Below are 11,198 nucleotides of genomic sequence, written 5' to 3'. Positions count from 1 at the left end.
GGCCACTAGTAGCCTTGCGAAATAGCTCGGTAGGCCAAAGATCTGCCCCCTATGTGACTGCCACAGATGCCTTCGTGAATTTCGTACAGGAAGGCATCCACGCTGCTTGGGTGCACACACTTTAGATAAGGACCGGTAAAAGACTTCTTGTATAAAGCGCTTGACAAAGAGAGACAAAATCACTCTGACTTCACCCGGACTTTATGTGCTTCCTTCTTCTCGACTGGAAGGGTCCGGTCTCTGAGAAAGAAGATAATAAGGTCCATCCATGACGGACCTAGCTCGACGCAGAGTACTTCTGTCTGCCCGGTTTCCTCAATGCTGGGCCGCGGAAGGAATTCAATCAGGAGAGGGTTGGGAGATATGCTATCGACCATAGAAGCAAGGCCGGCCAATTCATCTGCTCGGCTGTTTTCTTCCCGGCCAATCTGTTGGACTTTTATTGCCTGGAATAGCTTGATGTGGTCTCTGACCAGAGCCTGGTACTTCATCATTCTGTCATCATTTGCTTCGTAAACCCCAAAAACTTGGTTAACCACAAGCTGGGAATCACTGTAAACCATTAGCTCGGATGAGTGCATCTGAAACGCGCTCTTGAGCCCGGCCAAAAGGGCTTCGTACTCAGCCTCGTTGTTTGAGGCAAGAAATTCGAGGGTGATAGAATGTTCGATAGTCAGCCTGTCTGGCGAAATCAGAACTATACCTAGCCCGGCACCGTGACGGTTCGAGGCTCTATCAACAAAAAGTTTTCACATTTCGCCAACAAAGAGCTTCCAACAGTCTGAGGGGTCCTGAGAGACTTGAAGGTTGATGGGATCACGGTTGTTCGGCTGTTCGGCTTCAAGTTCTGTGCTGAGCGGTTCCACATCAGCCCCTCTTAGCGATTTGGCGCCGGACTCAGCAAGTTGATTCGTAATGCCTAAGTCCGTAGGCGAATCGCTGGGTTGCAGTATTATGCCGGCTGCAGGCTCTATGCTGAGCGGTTCCACTTCTTTTCCCCTTGGTGATGCGGTACCGAACAGAGCAGGTTGGTCGATGATACCCGACTTCGTCATCGCATCGCCGAGCTGTGGTATTGTACTAACCGAAGATTCTTCGGCGGGGCGCACAAGTTCCGCATTGCCGTCATCGCCTAGCTGTGTTATTGCGGTTTGGCCTACATTCACCTCATCATCTGCCACGGCAATATCCACCGGGCATACCGGATGAGTTCTAGATGAGAATTCAGCAACGAAGTCGGCCAATGTCTGAGCTTTTATGGCAGTTCGTGGCTGGAATTTGATGTCGAATTGTCCCAGTTCAACCGCCCACTTGAGGATTTGACCGGAGAAGTCTGTCCGTTAGAACAAAACTTTGAGGGGGAACTCGGTTAAAACGATGATTGCATGGGCATGGAAGTAGTGCGCCAATTTCCTAAAGGCCATCATCAATGCCAATGCAAGTTTTTCCAGCGGCAAGTATCTCGACTCTGTCGGTAGCAAGGTTTTGCTGACGTAGAAGATAGGGAGATGCTTGATTCCTTCCAGCCGGACAAGCACCGTACTGACCGCATGCTGTGAAACGGCCAGATAAAGGTAGAGCTCTTCGCCGAGCTTCGGTGTTACCAATAGTGGTGCTGAAGACAGATACTCCTTGAGCGAGGCCAAAGCCCAGTCACACTCTTCATCCCAAGAGAACTTTGATTTCAAAGCTTGAAAGAAAGGGCGGCAGCGATCTGATGACCGGCTTATGAATCGGTTAAGCGCGGTGGCCATGCCGGCCAAATGCTGCACGTCCTTAGCCGAGCTAGGCTGTTTTAACTCTTGTACGGCTCAGATTTGGGCGGGGTCTGCCTCGATGCCTTGATTTGTGACTAGGAAGCCTAAGAATTTTTCGGATCCCACGCCAAAGGCACACTTAGACGCATTCAAGCGTAGCCTGTGTTGTTTGAGAATGGCGAACATTTCGGCCAAGTCGGATAAGTGGTCTACTTGATGCCGGCTCTTAACCACCATATCATCAATATAAGCCTCCATTGTCCGACCTAGCAGGAGAGCGAACATCTTGGTCACCATCCTTTGGAAAGTTGCCCCGACGTTCTTCAAACCAAAAGGCATGACTCGGCAGCAGAAGAGTCCCCTTGGTGTAGTGAAGGAGGTGATCTCGTGGTCGGGGCCATACATGGAAATCTAATGATAACCGCGGTAGGCATCCAAGAAACTTACCCTGTTATGTCCAGCCGTTAAGTCCACGAGCTGGTCTATTCTGGGCAATGGAAAGCTGTCTTTAGGGCAAGCTCGGTTGACGGTCTTATAGTCGACACAAACTCGCCACTTCCCATTCTTCTTTGGTACAACAACTGTGTTTGAAATCCACCGAGGGTAGTGCACTTCCTAAATAGCTCGTGCCTCAAGTAAGTTCTTTACTTCCTCTGCAACTACCTCGGCGTGATGCAGCGCCGATCTCCTTGTTCGCTAAATGACCAACTTGGCTCCGGGGAAGACGTTTAGGTGATAGCAAATAAAACTCGGATCGAGGCCGGGCATGTCATAAGGCGACCATGCGAAGACTTCGATATTGGCCATCAAAAACTCAACCATCTCGGTCCTTTCTTGTGCGGTAAAGCTTGAGCCGAGCAAGAAGAACCTGTCCGGATTCTCTGTATCAATTCGCACTTCGACCAATTCTTCGACGGCTTTGTCCTCGGCCCTAGTGCCCGCATCGTCAAGGACTCCTCGGTCTTCTGGTCCCTCTATCATTTGGACGAAGCCTTTGGCAGCTCGGCTCCCGTTGACTGCCACGAAGCATTGCTTCGACATGACTTGATCGCCCCAACTCTCCTCAATTGCCCCTGTAGCCGAGGGGAATCTCATCACCTGATATAAGGTCGACGCTACGGCTTGCATAGCGTGAAGTCATCCCCTTTCAAGGATCAGGTTATAAGTAGATGGCACCTGCAACACCTAGAACTCCACTTGCTTGACCACGGATCCCTCTTTGACCGGCAGGATAATTTTTCCCAAAGGCCACTCCGGTTGCGAGTTGAAACCAACCAGTGGCGAAGTTGCAGGAGCCAAGCCTGTATCCTGGAGCTTAAGCTGTTTGAATACGTTGTAATACATGATCTCGACCGAGCTTCCCTGATCGATCAAGATGCACTTGACATCGAATTCTTTGACGCGAAGTGTGACCACTAAGGCGTTGTTGTGCGGCGTCTGAATGCGCTCTAGGTCCCTTGTGGAGAAACTGATCACGTCTTTTTCTTCGGTCTTGCTCCTTTTGATCGCGGGCTGAACCGGCAAAACTTTCCTCATGTGCTCCGCCTTCTTGATCATACCTCGGAGTTCACACACACGCGCCAGTTCCACTATGCCGTGGATGACATTAATCACTCCTTGAGGGGGCGCCTCCAAGTCACCCGATGCATGCGGATCAACAGGGGCTTGATTTGCCTTCACGCCCCCGTCAATGTAAAGGTCCAGGTGTCCGGCTGCGACTAGCTTTTCTAAGTGTTGCCTCAAAGGCAAACAGTCCTCTGTCTGGTGGCCGCTCTCCTGGTGAAATGTGCAACGGTACTGCGGATTGAAACCCTTATGTCCGTCGCCCAACTTAGCAGGAAACCAGACATAATCCTCGTCACGAATTTCACTAAGTATGTGATAAATTGGAATCTTAAAAACTGTGGTAATGCCTGTCCTGGCGTTCATCTTTCTGTTTGCATCAGCGACGTCATCCCGGGGGTAGTCATCTCGGTCATTTCGACGACCCCTACCCTGGTTTTTGCGATTTGAGCCACGGTCTAATTCCTCTGCGCGATCATTTGAACGATTTGCCTCTTGTCCGACCGCGTGTACCTTGCTAGCCGACCTCTTGTCTGTTGCTACCGGTGTTGCCTTCGCAGTAGATGTTACCGCATCATCTTCTACTCGGATGTGCTCATTGATGCGCTGCATTAGCTGGCCCATGGATGTCGGTTGGTGCATCGTAAGCGAGTCCCGCAGTCTATGTCCGACCGTGAGACCATGCTTATACTGCTTGATTGCAAGGTTGACTGGGCAATCCAAGATCTCATTGAAGGTTTCCCAGTATCTGGAGTTGTATGCCTTAAGTGTGTCGCTCGGCTCCATTTTGACACTGAGAAGGTGGTCAACTTCCTTCGACATTTTGGTGTTGGTTTTGAAGCGCATCACAAAGGCTTCCGCCAACTGATGCCACCTTTCTATGCTCTCCTCCGGCAGCCTCTCAAACCATTTCAAGCCCAGCTCGCCCAAGCTTGATGGGAAGATAAGGCACATAAGGGCGTCATTTCGCCTATGTCCGGCCATTATCTGTCAGAAGTGGCTTACATGCATATAAGGATCGGTTTTTCCGTCGTAGAGCGTGAACTTTGGCTGGTGGAAGCCCGTCGGAAGCAGTGTTGTTTCTATCTCCAGGGAGAAAGGGGTGGCACTCAGCCTAGCCAAGTCTGTGTCTAGAAGGAGTGGCGCAGCTAGGCGGGGTGGAGGCATTCCGACCTCTTCACTGGCGTGAACCCCATAAGATAGCTGCTGGAACGCCAGCACCCTATGAGCCTCCTGCTGGTGAGCCCGCTCCTCCAAGACTACCCGCAAATCCTCTGAACGAGCGGAATAAGAATACTTCGACGTCGTCACCGGACGTGAGGGTTGATAGGTGTTGTCTTGCGCGCTGGACTTCTCTACGTGCGCGTCGGAATCTCCAACCTTGTAACTTCTGGTGATTGAGATAGACGGAGTACGCCGCTGGCTCTGACTGCCTGAACGGCGGGGTTGGATGCGCTCACTGTGGTCTCCCACTCTAGCTACACCCTTCCCTTTGATATGCCGCTTAAGATCCTCCATCTCCGCCGGCATTCGCCAGATGACGGTGTCTTTGTCCCTTAGCATGTGTTCCAGTCGTCTGGCATGCGATTCTCTCCGCCGCCGGTGACCGTCTGGACTTCGTGAATGACCAAAGCTTCTTTCGCGCTTATCCTACGTGTCTCTTGAATGTCCTCCTGGAGAAGTCTCCAAGTCCGCCATAGGAAGGATGGCGAGATGTCCTTCTCTCCGTCTGCCTGACTCCGGGGTAACTCCGTCGATGGCAGACAACAGAATCTCGTCGTTGTTCGCCATGGATGGCGATCAGATGAGCCTGGAAGACAAGGTTTTGTTTGTCAACTTCCCACAGACGGCGCCAATTGTACGGGGAGCAAATATTTCGGCAAGCTCGTACTCATTTCTTCCAAGCTCCTGTCTGTCCGATCGACCAGCGAGCACAATGGCGGTGAGCTACCCGGCGGTGTGTGGCCGAAAAATCCCTCCGACGATCAAGTTAGATACACACAGGGATAGAGAGAGAGAGAGAGAGGATTGAGTGTTTAGTGTAAATCTCACCAAATGTTTATCTGCCTCGGCATGAGGGGCACAGACTCGCTTGTATACCTTCTGTGCCCCAAATCTACTCCCATTAGTCTCTCGACACGTGGTGCTGCTATCCCATCTGTCAGCACAAATCTAGCTGAACATCACCTAACCAAACTACCAGCCCACACTACTGGGAGCTCGGCAGCTGGGCTGCAGCATCTCGGCTGCTAAAGGCCGTGCTGTGTTGCTAGCCAGAGCACTCCGCTCGCCAAGCTCAATGACGACCGAGCTCGATTGCATTTCGGCATAGCCGAGCTCGGGACAGCTCATGCTAGTTAGCCGTCGGCCTTCCTGCCGGGCTAACCCATGAACCGTGGAACCCAGTGAGGTAGCGGACATCTCAGCCGAACCATCACTCGACCGGTTTCTACACCCTGAAGACAAGTAGCTCGGTCCAACCATGCCTTGCCTTAGCCGAGCAAAACCTTTCTGGACAGGCCCATGATACCACAGCCCAACTGTGTTCGGCCCAAATCTGCCCAGCCATTACCACGGCCCAATCCAGATCATGAATCTCCCTCTCAATATCAATTAAAATTATCAAATTAACTTAACTAAGTTGCCGTTTAACAACAATTTTTTTTTTTTTTTTTGCCTAAACAAGCATAAATGACAAATCCCGTTTGGTAGAGCTGTGAAAAAATGATTAGGCCTATTTGGTAAAGCTTATAAGCTGCTTATTTCAGCTTTTAATTTAATTTAAGCTAAAATATTGTGTTTGGTGCAATTTAAGTTAACTAGCTTATAACTTAAATCAAGCTATTTCTCAGCTTATCTCAAAAGCTGGTCAGCAGGTGCTTAAATTTTTACTTAAGTGCGTAGCTGGTGTTGGGGGCCTGAAATTACTTAAATGCCCTCGTCAATACCCAAATATTAATATTATTAATTAATATTAATTAAAAAATAAAAAATTGTATATTTCTAAAGAAAAAGAAAAAAATCAATATTAATTGGTATTAATTATTAATAAATTCATATTGTATATTTTTATATTAATTAAAAAATAAAAAAATTGTATATTTCTGAAGATAAATAAAAAAAATCAATATTAATTGGTATTAATTATTAATAAATTAATACTGTATACTTTTGTAATGAATTAATTATTAATTGATACTAATTAATAACAATTGCTGATTATTAATATTAATTGATACTAATAAAAATTAAATATTAATATTAATTTATACTAATTAATAATTTTAATATTAATTGAGACTAATTAAGCCATTAATTGATACTAATTAATAATTTTAGTATTAATTGATACTAATTAAGCAATTAATTGAAACTAATTAATTTATAATGGAAAATAATTGTGACAATAATACTTCCATTACATTTTTAGCAAATGTATCAATTTTTATATTAATTGATACTAATTAATACTACTTATATTAACTTTTATTAATGAAATATTTTTTTAAAAAAAAATTAAAACTGAAAAAAATGAAAAAATAATTATTTTTATATCATATAAGAGTAGAAAAAACAATTATACAGTAAAAAGCTATTTTACAGCTTATTAACCAAACACTACTCTGCTGCTTAAATCTATAATCCCACAGCTGCACCAAATAGGTTAACAGCTATAAGTCATAATCTGTTAAGTTATAATCTATAATCACTTTTCCACAGCTCTACTAAACGGGGCCAATGTAGATTATAACTTAACAGATTATGGCTTATAGCTGTGAACATAAGCTGTTAACCTGTTTGGTGTAGTTATGAGATTATGGATTTAAGCAGCTGAGTAGTGTTTGGTTAATAAGCTGTAAAATAACTTTTTATTGTGTAATTATCATTTTTGCCCTTATATGATATAAAAATGATTATTTTGTCATTTTTTTCAATTTTAATTTTAAAAAATTATCTCATTAATAAAGTTAATATAATTAGTATTACAAAAATTATAAGTTCATTAATAGTATCAATTAGTATAAAATTAATGGCTTAATTAGCATCAATTAATACTAAATTATTAATAGTATCAATTAGTATAAAATTATTTCATTTTTTCATTATAAATTAATTAGTGTCAATTAATAGCTTAATTAGCATCATTACTTTTTTTTATTGAATTTATTAATTCATTACAATTAATATCCATGTATTTATAATAATGTTGTGATGTCATTACATACTATTTTTCTTTATATTAAATTAATTTTGTTTAATTCTGTGTAATATTGTAATATCAATTTAAATTAATTATGTTTTTATTATTATTTTTTCATTACAATTAATTTTTTTTTGAAATAAATTGTTTTTCATTTTATTTTGAAAAGTAAATATTAATTCTAAAAAGTAATTTTTTAATTTTTTCATATTAAATATTAATTCTGTTTTTTATTTTATTTTATTTTTTTCAATTTTGTTTTCTAGGGTTTCAACGCCATCGGTGAACAGTCGTCGGTGGCTAGGGTTTCAACGCAGATCAACACAGATCACGATCGTGATGGTGACGGCGACAAACAACGCAGATCGAGAGAAAGAGAGGGATGGTGGTTGTTAGGGTTTCATATCGCAATCGCGATTGCAAAGAGAGAGAGAGCACGGAGCAGATCGTGATCGCGATGGCGGTAGTTAGGTTTCAGTTCGTGATCGCAATGGTAGTGGTGATGAGAGGTTCGCGAGAGAGAGAGAGAGAAGAGATAGCAGTTCGTTAGAGAGAGCTCTGGTTTGTTCGCTAGCAGCCCCCATCATCAGATCAAGAGAGAGAAAGAAAGAGAGCTCACTGGAAATCGCCTCTCATGTTTTTGTCTCACAAAGAAATGACCAGTGATTGAGATCAAGGGTTTATATATTAGTGTTTTGGAAATACTTGAAGTTAATGAGGGGCATTTAAGTAATTTTACCTTTTCCTTCCCAGCTTGCCGTTTAAGCTGATTTAGAAAATCACCCCCATAGCCACTTTAAGAAAAAATTGATTTTTGACTTTTAAAAAACTATAATTTGTATTCTTAAGCTACACCAAACACAACAAAATATCTTAAATTAAATTAAAAGCTGAAATAAGCAGCTTATAAGCCTTATCAAACAGGCCCAAAATAGACTAAATAAGTCAATAAGATAAAATGTCACATCTAAATTATAATCATTTTACTTTTGTTTTTAACAACCATCATATCCAAACCAAAAAATATAAAAAATTCTTCACAAATGAAATTAATTTAGCCAAACTTACCTATTTTGTGAAGTGACTTGTTTTTAGCTTATGACTTAGGGCTGGTTTGGCAAGTTTGAAAAAAGTTAAAAAGTTAAAAAATCACTATTCTATTTAAGTTATATCATCTTATTTAAGTCACATCACCTCTCTAACACATCACTTCAAGCCCAACTCATATTTCATAAAAAGTCAAAAAGTGCACTTATTTAAATCATTCCAAACAATCCCTTATTATAAAAAAAAATTGTGTAAAAAAATAGAGAAGTGATGTGATTCAAATAAGCTAAGAAACTAATAAGTTGACTTTTTTTTACTTTCCCAAAAGAAATTAGCCAAAAAAAATTTGAACTAAATTAGATCTTTAGCCTTCGTTTGGGATGTGAGTTAACTTTTTAGTTATTTTAACCTGGAGCTAAAAAATCACATTTGTGGTGACTTTTTTTACTTTTGTGAAAAAAAAATGAAATGATTATGGTTGGGATGTAACAACTTTTAGCTTGGGACTAGAAAATTTATTTTATCTTTTTGTGATTAAAATAACCTCAACCTCAACCTCACCCAAATCTACATGCCAAACGAGCACTATCAAACCCTATTTATTTATTTTAAACCTCAAAGGATTCGTTTGGAAAGTGAGTTGACTTTTTGACTTTTTTTACTTGGGGCTAAAAAGTCTTATTTGAGAAGGATTTTTGACTTTTTTTGTAAGAAAATGAATGTAATGATTATGATTTGAATGTGATATTTTGTTTTATTAAATTAAAAAATTTATTTTATTTTATTTTTTGTGACTATTGTAGCCAAAAATATCAAACTTTTTTCATTCCAAACGGAGCCAAAAAAGATAAGTAGAAATTAGATGCATGGGCTGGGTTGGGAAGGGATGGGCTGCAGGGTGGTGTTAAGTTTGCACAAGAAGCCCATACATGCAGTGGAAAAGTGTATTAGGGCAACGTCATCAACATCGCATATTCACCGCCAATATATATGTATGTATGTATCTCCACTTTGATCAGATAATAGCACTTAAGCTGCTGTACCCATCCCACCCCGATGGAGGCGGCTCTTTTCCTTTCCAGATCTCCTATTAAAACTACTGGACAAGCCAGCCTTGTATTATATATATATATATATATACACATGATATGATATTGATGAAAAAGAATGATGAAAATCGTAGTAGTGCCAACGCAGCATCACCAATTGGGGGATGCGATGAGCGGCATTTTCCACACGAGATTTCTGACTCTCCTTTTCTCAAATTTTACATCTTCAACTCCATTCTTGTCTATTTTCTTGCATTTTCCATATCTATATATATTATGTTTCTTACTTTCTCCTTAAATACATTATTCTTCTTTCAACTTGGAATCAAGATTTCACTGATTATCAACAAGTTTGAATTTCAATTTGGTAGATAAAAAGGCCATAGTATTGAATTTGCTTGATTTATATGTGATATTAAACTAGTTTGTTGATCATGTCAATGGATTTTCTAGCTGATTGTTCTGTTAGCATTGACATTTGGTACAACTGTATTCATCATTGTTCTTGCTGTTGGAACTTTTGCTTTCTATAATCATATTTTTTGGTATGTTTGGGGAAGGGAGGGAGGGAGAAAAATTAATTACCATTTCAGTAAATTTTGTGGGTCAATTTATTTGGTCCAACCAAGATACATATTACAATTTCTCGATTCCTTTTACATAAGTGCCGTGAATTTTCATGTCTAGAAGGTGGGAAGTTCATGCTTACCTAAAAAACACAACTGTTAGAAGTCCCTTTGTGCAAATTGTTTATTGAAAATTTTATAAGCATTTGTTAATCTGAAGATGTTTTAGAGATCAATGGGTAACAAGTATGTAGAATTGAACAATTGAATTGTTTGTAAAAATGATAATTTAAACTTGAATTGAATCCTTTGCTTGTTTGCTTTGTGTACTCTCTGAATGGGCTTAAAGCAGTTTTTCTATCACCCTAGTGCTCAAAAAAAAAAAAAGAAAAAAAAAAATTGTGTTTTCCATTTTACTTACTTCTTTGCCCTGTATTTCAAGTATGTATTTTTCAAGATTTCCCCTTATCCCAGTGCAGTTTTTAACTTTCTGGTATGTTTCCACCATGGAAGATCACCTAGATGTTCATTTGCATACGTGATTTAACCATTGAAGTTTTGGGCAAGTGTGACTTTTTGTAATGGAGCTATGCTACAGAGTTTGAATGGACCAACATGTCTTGCTGAGGTTCTTGACAATTAACTTCAATGTTGAAGGTTGAAGTTGAATCAGAGTCTGCTATCTGCTATGCCTTATCATATATTTTTGAAGCAGAAAATTTGTAAAGTTCTTTTTCTTTTGCTTCAAAAAATAAAAATTAATTGACTCTATTGTAAATTTGATTGCTGATGTTGGTTGAAAATCTCAACTATTTTTGAGATGTGAATAACCATTATGCAGTTCTTATATAATGAATTTTTCTGTAATTGTTTTTATATATGTCACTTGGTCTCAATAAGAGTATGAGCTGCTCTTACTTGCCATTTTTCTAACAGACTAACATAAATCCAAATTAGATGTAACAAGAAAAGTACCACAATTGTTATGCATGTTTGTCCCTTACATTTCAATAGA

Source organism: Camellia sinensis, chromosome 3, assembly GCF_055761805.1.
Source record: "Camellia sinensis isolate YWXY chromosome 3, ASM5576180v1, whole genome shotgun sequence".
In the NCBI taxonomy this organism is placed as follows: domain Eukaryota; kingdom Viridiplantae; phylum Streptophyta; class Magnoliopsida; order Ericales; family Theaceae; genus Camellia; species Camellia sinensis.
Note: the sequence above shows the minus strand (reverse complement) of the source record.